Source organism: Notamacropus eugenii, chromosome 3 (assembly GCF_028372415.1).
Source record: "Notamacropus eugenii isolate mMacEug1 chromosome 3, mMacEug1.pri_v2, whole genome shotgun sequence".
NCBI classification, from domain to species: domain Eukaryota; kingdom Metazoa; phylum Chordata; class Mammalia; order Diprotodontia; family Macropodidae; genus Notamacropus; species Notamacropus eugenii.
Genome location: NC_092874.1, coordinates 466046098 through 466054321, shown reverse-complemented (window position 1 = coordinate 466054321; position 8224 = coordinate 466046098). Strand labels below are relative to the sequence as shown.

Below are 8224 nucleotides of genomic sequence, written 5' to 3'. Positions count from 1 at the left end.
GGCATTTTGTTTAGGAGAGCTTGCTTGTGATTCGTTTAAGGGACCTGGTTTGTGGGAAGCCTAGTGAGGAGAAGGCTTGGGGATGGTGTTGTTTTCTACATTGTTATTGTGTATGGATATCTGTGTTACTGTGATTGATTTGTGTTTCTGGTATCTGAATAAATATTTTGGTTCTGTCTTCCATGTGGACAGTCTGTTGCATTTTGCAATTCAAAATTGTGCAGGGATATTCATGGCTGCCATAGATGCTGTGAACATTGTATTGGTGCTATAGTATGTTACAGTGGGTGGAGTGTTGAATGCATAGTCAGAGGACTTGGGTTCTAAAACCGGGTCTGCCTCTTATTCTTTGAAGAATATCAAGACATTGCTCTAGATCATTATGGGAACTCCCCATATGTTAGATGACAGGATTAGACAAGATAACTTCTAAGGTCACTTACAATTCTAAATCAATTATCCTACAATAATGTGTAGTCTGAGTGAATGCTTATGGCACAATGATAAGATGAAAGGGGCCAAGACAATATAGAAATATGAGAGTAATTAGGTGACACAGTGGGTGGAGTGTTGGATGTGGAGTCAGGAAGACTTGAGTTCAAATCTAGCCTTAGATACTTACTAGCTGTATGATCGTACGAAAATCACTGATCCTGTCTGCCTCTGCTTCCTCAACCGTAAAATAGAGATAATAACACCTTCTTCCCAGGGTGGCTATAAGGAGCAAATGAGATAATGTTTACAAAGTTCCTAACACAATGTTTGGCACAGAGTAGGTGGTATATGAATACTAGCTATTATTGTGGTTGTAGAAATAGTTATTATTATTGTATCAAATATGAGCACCGTATAGTGTCTCAGAAAATATGAATTAAGAACAGGAAAGTTGCTCATAAGTACCTGAAAATCTGTTACATACACAATGTTTTTAAGCAGATGCTCAGATGCAAATGGAGACAGAGAGACTCAAAGACTTTATCAGAGGACTCCTGCCATTGCTAGGATCAATCTAAACTGGAGATCCTTTGGAATGGGACTACATGACAGAAACATTTGCAACCATGTCATGGGAAATGTTGATTTTGTTGAATGCACACAGTAAATAGGATCCAGATCAGTGCACAAAGCGATGTTTTGCTGAATCTGCTGGTTTTCATTGCTGACATGTTTTCTGGAGACAGACATCAGGAACAGTGCTTTTGTACCCCATCTAGCAGTCATAGGTCTGGCTGACAAAATCCCTACTTCAGCATCTATGAGGGATAAATGGAAAAGCAAGGGTTTTTTAGGCATATTAAACTGCTGATCAAATGCTTGGAGATGCATGTAAGTTGTAGAGACACTCTGCTCTGACCTAGGTCCACTTCACAGTATTGGTCAGTTATAATTCAGACATCTTTCCCTTTGTGATAGGTGGATGTTCCATCTAATTTATGGTTGACAGTAAAAATAATTCTGAAAAATTCTATTTTCCATTAAATTCCATTAGAAATTTATCCCTATGGAAAAAAGAGACTCTCCCAATAAACATACTTTTTGTTTGAAAGAGGCTAAAATCATGGTCATCCCTGTGTCATATTGCACATCACTGTACACCATTAATTCAGTTCAAATCACATTGAAGTGCCCACTAGTGCCAAGTACCAGGGGAGGTGTGAGGATAGAAAGGCAAAAATAAGGAAAAGTTCTAGCAAGTGGAAAGATCAGAAAAGACTTCTTTCATGTGGCAGCTGAGACTTGAATAAAGCAGTAAATACAGCTAGGGATTTTAGGAGTTGGAAGTAAGGAGGGAGTGCAAATTCCAAGCATGAGATGCTTGTGCAAAGTCATGGAGGTAGGAAGAAAATGTCAGTTATAGGAAGAGAAACTCATCCTACTAAAGTGTAACAGGGAATGATGGGAAATCACTTGGGGGCAGGGAATGGGTGGGAGTAAGATTGGGAAGGGTTTTAAACACCAAAGAGAAAAGTTTGTATTTTATTCTTTATGCAGTAGGGAGCCTTTAGAGCTTCTTGAGCAGGAGAGGAACATGGTGTATCAGTAAGCACCCCAACATACACAGGGGAACCTGCTGTCACAGGTTCTTAGATCTGCATTCATAAAAGAAAAGGCAACTTTTGAGGAGTTAACCATCACTTTAATCAAGCACATGTATCATCATTCCTTTAACCAAGCATACATATCATTCACCTAGTTCAGGGGAGTCAGCACCCTGAACTTCAAAGAACATACAGAGAAATCAAAGATCAACAGACATGGCTTCTTCTGCCTGAATTCAACAGACAGACCCAACTGTCTGACCATAGTTACCAGAGAGGGAACCGCTGACATCTGGGTTTTCAAAGCCAGGGGACTCCTTAAAGCTGCTTCCCCCTTCTCTGGCCTTGTCTGTGCAAACAAACACTTCTAGTCAGTAAGCCCCAAAATAAAACCTGCACTCAGAGTCTTTATCCATTTTTTAGAGCCAGAGGGCATCACGTCCCTTGAGAGCCAGTGCCTTATTAACAAAAGGCATGGACCTTCCTACAAATCTTCCCAGGCCCGACAATGGGTGAGAAAGATCCTCCTTAATCACATTCAAATAGAGGCATTATACTTCTTGATTATACTAAAACAAAAACAGCAAAAGATCCTATTTTACTTGTCTATACAAGTCAGACCTCCATTTTAGGAATATCGCTTCAGTACCTTTATGGAGGATGAACTGGAATGGAGTAGAGGCTAGGTTCAAGGAGGCCCCTAATAGAAAACTACTGCAGTAGTTCAAGTGAGAGATGATGAAGGCTTGACCTAGGGTGGTAGCCATGTCAGTGCAGAGAAGAGAACACATACAAGGTATATAGTAGAAGAAAATTCAATGAGACTTGGCAAATGATTGGATATTTGATATATTTAGAGGTAGTTAGGTGGTGCAGTGGATAGAGTGGCTGGTCTAAGTCAGGATGATCTGAGTTCAAATCCAGCCTCAGATATTTATTAGCCATATATCTCTGGGCAAGTCACTTACGACAGTCTGCCTCAGTTTCCTGAACTGGCTGGAGATAATAACAAGGTCTATCTCCCAGGATTATTGTAAAGATCAAATGAGATGTTTGTAAAGCACTCGTATTCCTGGCATGTAATTGGTACTATATAAATGTAAACCATTATCATTGTTAGTGTTGTTAAAGAAAACAAGGAACCAAACCTAGACAGAGGGAAATTAAAAAAAGGAGTGGCTTTAGGAGGACACACTGAGTGTAAGATATCTCTGGGTCATATGGAAAAACATCAAGTTTATGTCATCTGGGAATTCTACCCCTCTGAACAGCTTCAGCTTCAGATCCCAAAGGACCACACTTAAGGACCTAGGTCATATGTGGCTAAGAGGTCAAAGGTTCTCTAGTCCTGAACTAGTTTCTTCCCTACTGCATTCAAACCTCCTCATCACTCTCATTAAAAAACAACTTCCCCCACCCCTGTCCCAAACCAACCTTTGCTATATCCTACTGTCTCCTCAAGGTGTTGTTCTATATCTCCTTCCTTCCTTTCTCAGTTAAACACTCATTTTCTCCACTTTCTCTTCTCTCCGCTCACTCACTCCTTAGCCATTTGAAGTCTACCTTTCAACATTTTTACTTACTAAGAACTGTTTTCCCCAAAGTTTCCAGTGATCTCTTAATTGTCAGCTCTAATGTTATTTTCTTAGATCTCTTCCTTCTTCACCATTGGACACTGCTGACCACCTTATCCTCAACATCCTCTCTGCATTTTCATGACTCTGCTCTCTCTTGGTTCTTCTTTGACATGTTTGACTGCTCCTTCTCCATCTCCTTTATTGGCTTATTCTCGCTATTATGCCACCAAGTATGGATGGTTACCAAGATTCTATCCATGGCCCTTTTCTGCCCCTACACTCTTAGTAACCTTATCAATGTTTATTGATTTTACTGTCATCTCTATAGATGCCTCATATTTATGTATATCTATCTATCTATCTATCTATCTATCTATCTATCTATCTATCTATCTATCTATCATCTACCTGTCTGTCTGTCTGTCTACTTATCTATCTATCTAGCCCTGATTTCTTTTTCAAGATTTTGTCCCACATTGCCAGTCACCCAGTTTACATTTCAAACAGAATGTCCTGGAGACATTGTAAACTCAACAAGTTCCAAGCTGAATTCTTTCTCTTTCTTCCCAAGCTCTCCCTCTTCTAACCTTAACTGTTTCTATCAAAAGCACCAACATTATTCCAGGTTCATAGCCTCAAAATTATTCTTATTCTGGGCTCCTCACTACCCTCACACCACATTTGTAACCAGTTCCGTGTTTTCCTTTCTCTACCTGCATAATGTCTCTTCCATCTCATCCCTAAGTTGGCCTACTCTTACCGCCTTACCACCTTACTTCAGGTCCTCATCCCCTCTGGTGTGGATAACTGCAACAAGCCCCTAATGGATTGGGTTGCCCTGCTTCAAGTTCATTTTATACACTGCTTCCAAAGCAATATTCCTTATGTGTAGATATGACTACACACATCCTCTAATCAATCAACTCTAATGACTGACAAACGGTTATAGGGGAAAAGAAAATCTCCTCTGTTTTGCTTTTAAAGTTCTTTACAGCCTGAGCCTAAATGATCTTTCTAGTTCCAAAGAACATCACTCCTCTTTCTGCACCCTGTCTTCTAGTCAAAGAAGCTCATTACAACCTTCCATCTCCTTTCTTAGTGCTTTTGTACTGGTCATCCCATGTCCCAGGAATATACTCCTCTGTTACGTCTTTGCTGTTGTCTAACAGCATCCTTCTCTTTTCCCTACGAGGCAGCTCAAGCACCATCAAGACTTTCATGATTCCATCAACTTCTAGAGCTCTCTCCCCCAAAGCACGTTGTAGTTAGCTATGCTGTACTTATTGACATGACTTGCTTTATATTTATGTATGTACTTGTCGTCCTTCCTACCCACAGTGGCATGTGGGAGTAGGGATTATCTCATCCTTTATACTTGTCTGCCCAACACCAGGCAAAGTGCCTAGCGTATGACAGGAGCTTAATAGATACTTGTTGATTGACTGACTCACCCAACACATATCCCTGAAGAAGGCATACCATGAACTTGGAAAGGAGGTACTTACTTGTGAGATGCTTGCCAAAGCATTATTTTGGAGTCACCGCATATAGTTGTGAGTCCTGTTTACAAATAGTAGAAAATGTGAGCATCAAAACTAGGAGGCTGTTTAGTCTCCTGAAAATGGTGGGAAATCTCACAAGTTAAACTATGTTCTATAGAACTTTGCAGCCCAGAAAAAAGGAAAGAACAGAATGAAGCAAACTTCTGTTCAGCCATCTATTTTTTTCCTTCTTTCTCATCCTCCTCATTTCCCACATCATAGACTCTCAGATTTAGAAGGGAACCCAGATATAGTTTACTTCAGTTTGTATTTGAATGAGTATCTTCTCCCTACCATGGCCAGTAGTGGTCTTCCACTTTTGCTTTAAGACCTTCAATCAGCCAGCTACCTCCCAACATAGTACATTTCACTTTAGGGTAGCTATATGTTTTGAGACAGTCCTCTGGCATTAGCGAGTCCCTCCTGGGAAGATATAGGGTTCCCTTCTTGACCATTCCTTTCCACATCTGGGATCACAGTGCCATACTACACCAATGTAGGTGTGGCTGTCAACAGGTTATGTTCTGTCTGATTACCCAGTTTACGTCTAAGGAATGGCCCATGGACCAATCAGAGACATTCAGGGAAAACAACCCCTTGATGAGTTTGAATGCTGAGAAAAACATGTAAAATGATAGGAATCAGCTCACTGCAAAGCTTGATTGCAAGCAATAGGGAAGAGAAGGAAAAGAGAGAGAGGAAAATGGGACCCAATATACAACTGAGGCATATACAATGACAGAGAGTATAACTCACATAAAGGCATCACTGTGTTGGGGAATGGGTCCATTCAGCAGGAAAGGGGTAGTCCAGCAGTAAGGTGTTCTCCTGCTGGAACAGAGGGTGTACTTCAAAGTGTCACTCTGAGAATAGGGATCTTATACTCTGATTTTGTATGGCCTTTCTGGAACTGGCCTATTTCATATCAGGGGACAGGACACAATATTATTTGGAGGGATTTGTTATCAGAGAGAAAAATGAGCTGGTATTAGACAAAATATTATTTTTGGGGACATAGCTGTACTAACCTTTGGAAGATATTATTGTCAGTATTTCTCCATGACTATGTTCTATAAGCTTATAGCCTCCTTTAAGGGGAGATTGTAATGGCAGTCTCAAGGTCACCAGACTCAATCTTATAACACTATAATGTTAGTATAGCAACTGGGGCATTTCCTGCTTCATGGTGTGCCCCCCACTCAAAAAAAAAAGCTATTTTAGGTTCTAGATAGTTCGACAATTTGCATCCACTCACAACCATAGCTTACCTGCCCCTACTGATAAGTTTACTTGTATCTGTCAGCTATGTCACGTCAGTGCAAAATGAATGTATTAAATCTAAAAACACATCAAAGAAAGTAATGAGAAATGATAACCCCATGAACAGATGGGGTACATTCTTGTACTGGTAACCATATCACAAATTGAGAAGGGTTCACATACACGGACCTTTAGACTATGAGTGCCTTGAGAGCAGGGGCCATTTGGAGGCTTTTTGGTATCCCCAGTTTTTGTCATATAGCAGACACTTAAGCAAAACTTATTGATGGTTGATGAACAGAGACTATATATGACCATGGAATACCTACCAAGGCATACCTATAGGAACACATATGGCATAGAAGCATGTATGTAGGGGACAACCCATGTAGTTAAGTCGCACGTGGACTAAGCATATATCAGGAATTTGTATGTCCACAGTATACATATGAGTGAGGAAGGGCATATGTAACTGAAGAAATGCATATCTCTTACAGTCCAGAGTTGGCAGTATCATTTGGTGATGTTGTTGTATCTCTCTGTGGTGGATGTCACATTATCTCTTCTGGGCATCACTTCTCCTGTGTATCTCTGTCCTATGCTTGCTGTGTTGCCCGCTGTTACTATATATTGGGCTTCAGTTCTTCAGGGCCATCCAGAAGCTTATTGCTAAAACCTACTGAAGTGTGGTAACTAACAAACTTCTCTCTGACCAGGGTATGTTGATAGGTCTTATAATTCAGACCTGAGGCTTGCAACTAGAATGCTCCTGGGGTAAGATTAATTCTCTTTTTTGATTCCCTGTATCCACTGGTTCTAGACATCTAATATAGGATTAGAAAGTCCTTTTCCTCTTCCATAAACTGTGATTGGAGTCTTGTGACTTTAACAGTCATTTTAGGGACGCTATAGCAATACATATACAATAGGTATGAAGGTTAGTGTACCCAAGAGTCCATCCAAACCCTTCTGGTGGGGGAGCACCAGGGATTGAGTCTGGGGTTTAATGGAGCCATTATGATGTCATTTCTTGTTGTTGCTGTTGTGGTCATCCTTCGTTGCCAAAGAAGACCATGTCATCTGAGAAATGATGACATGACTTGCACTTGACTTTGTTTTGAATGAGGGAGGGCTGTGCAGGTCACCAGCCTCACTTCTCCTCCAGAGCCATCTGAATCCAGCGACCAGATATTCATCAGGATGACTGGAGATAGCCCAGGATGCAATGCAAGTCATTTGCTAAGAGTACATGGAAGACCTCAACATTTATGGGGAATCCCTTCTTGCCTTCAAGTCTGTGGATGATCTTTTCTACTATGGTAGCAAACACCACTGGACAGTATACATCTCCCAGTTTTCTACTTCACTTAATATTAACAATCAGAGAATTGTGGAACAATAATGTCTCTTTTGAATTTTCAAGGAACAGTGTACAATTTGGACATTTCTCAGTGAAACATTGTTGGTGTAGAACCCTTAAGGCAGTGTTTTGTTCTGCCTTTCCATTCTATTCTATAGTACGTCTATGGAATAAAATGCTTTTAGTCAAGAAAGGTTATTTATACATTGGGATTTTGTATTTTTCTGCATCAAACCTAACATCACCTCTTTGCAAATTCTACATGTTTCTATTAGTAATACCCTTTGAGGCCAAGCAAAGTAAATCCAATCCCCTTTCTGTGTAACAATCCTTTAAATACATATGGATGCAACCATGTTCCCCCTAAATTGTCTCTTCCTGAGGTTAAATATCTGTAGTTCCTTTTACTGGCCTCAATGTGCAATGAGCTCATGGGCTTTTTACCAT

The 8224-nt window shown here is 40.4% G+C and overlaps 1 long non-coding RNA gene across 2 annotated transcripts; it reads right to left on the bottom strand.

The window, feature by feature from the left end:
* Positions 1-906: 906 nt before the first annotated feature.
* On the bottom strand, positions 907-7375 carry LOC140531769 (uncharacterized). Of its 2 annotated transcripts, none has more exons than XR_011976429.1 (4): positions 6913-7375; positions 5914-5988; positions 5122-5176; positions 907-1253 (listed from the first exon to the last, which is right to left on the bottom strand). It is a non-coding gene; the product is annotated as an uncharacterized lncRNA (long non-coding RNA). The 2 variants fall into 2 exon arrangements; XR_011976430.1 differs by having other exon boundaries at positions 5914-5985.
* Positions 7376-8224: the final 849 nt, after the last annotated feature.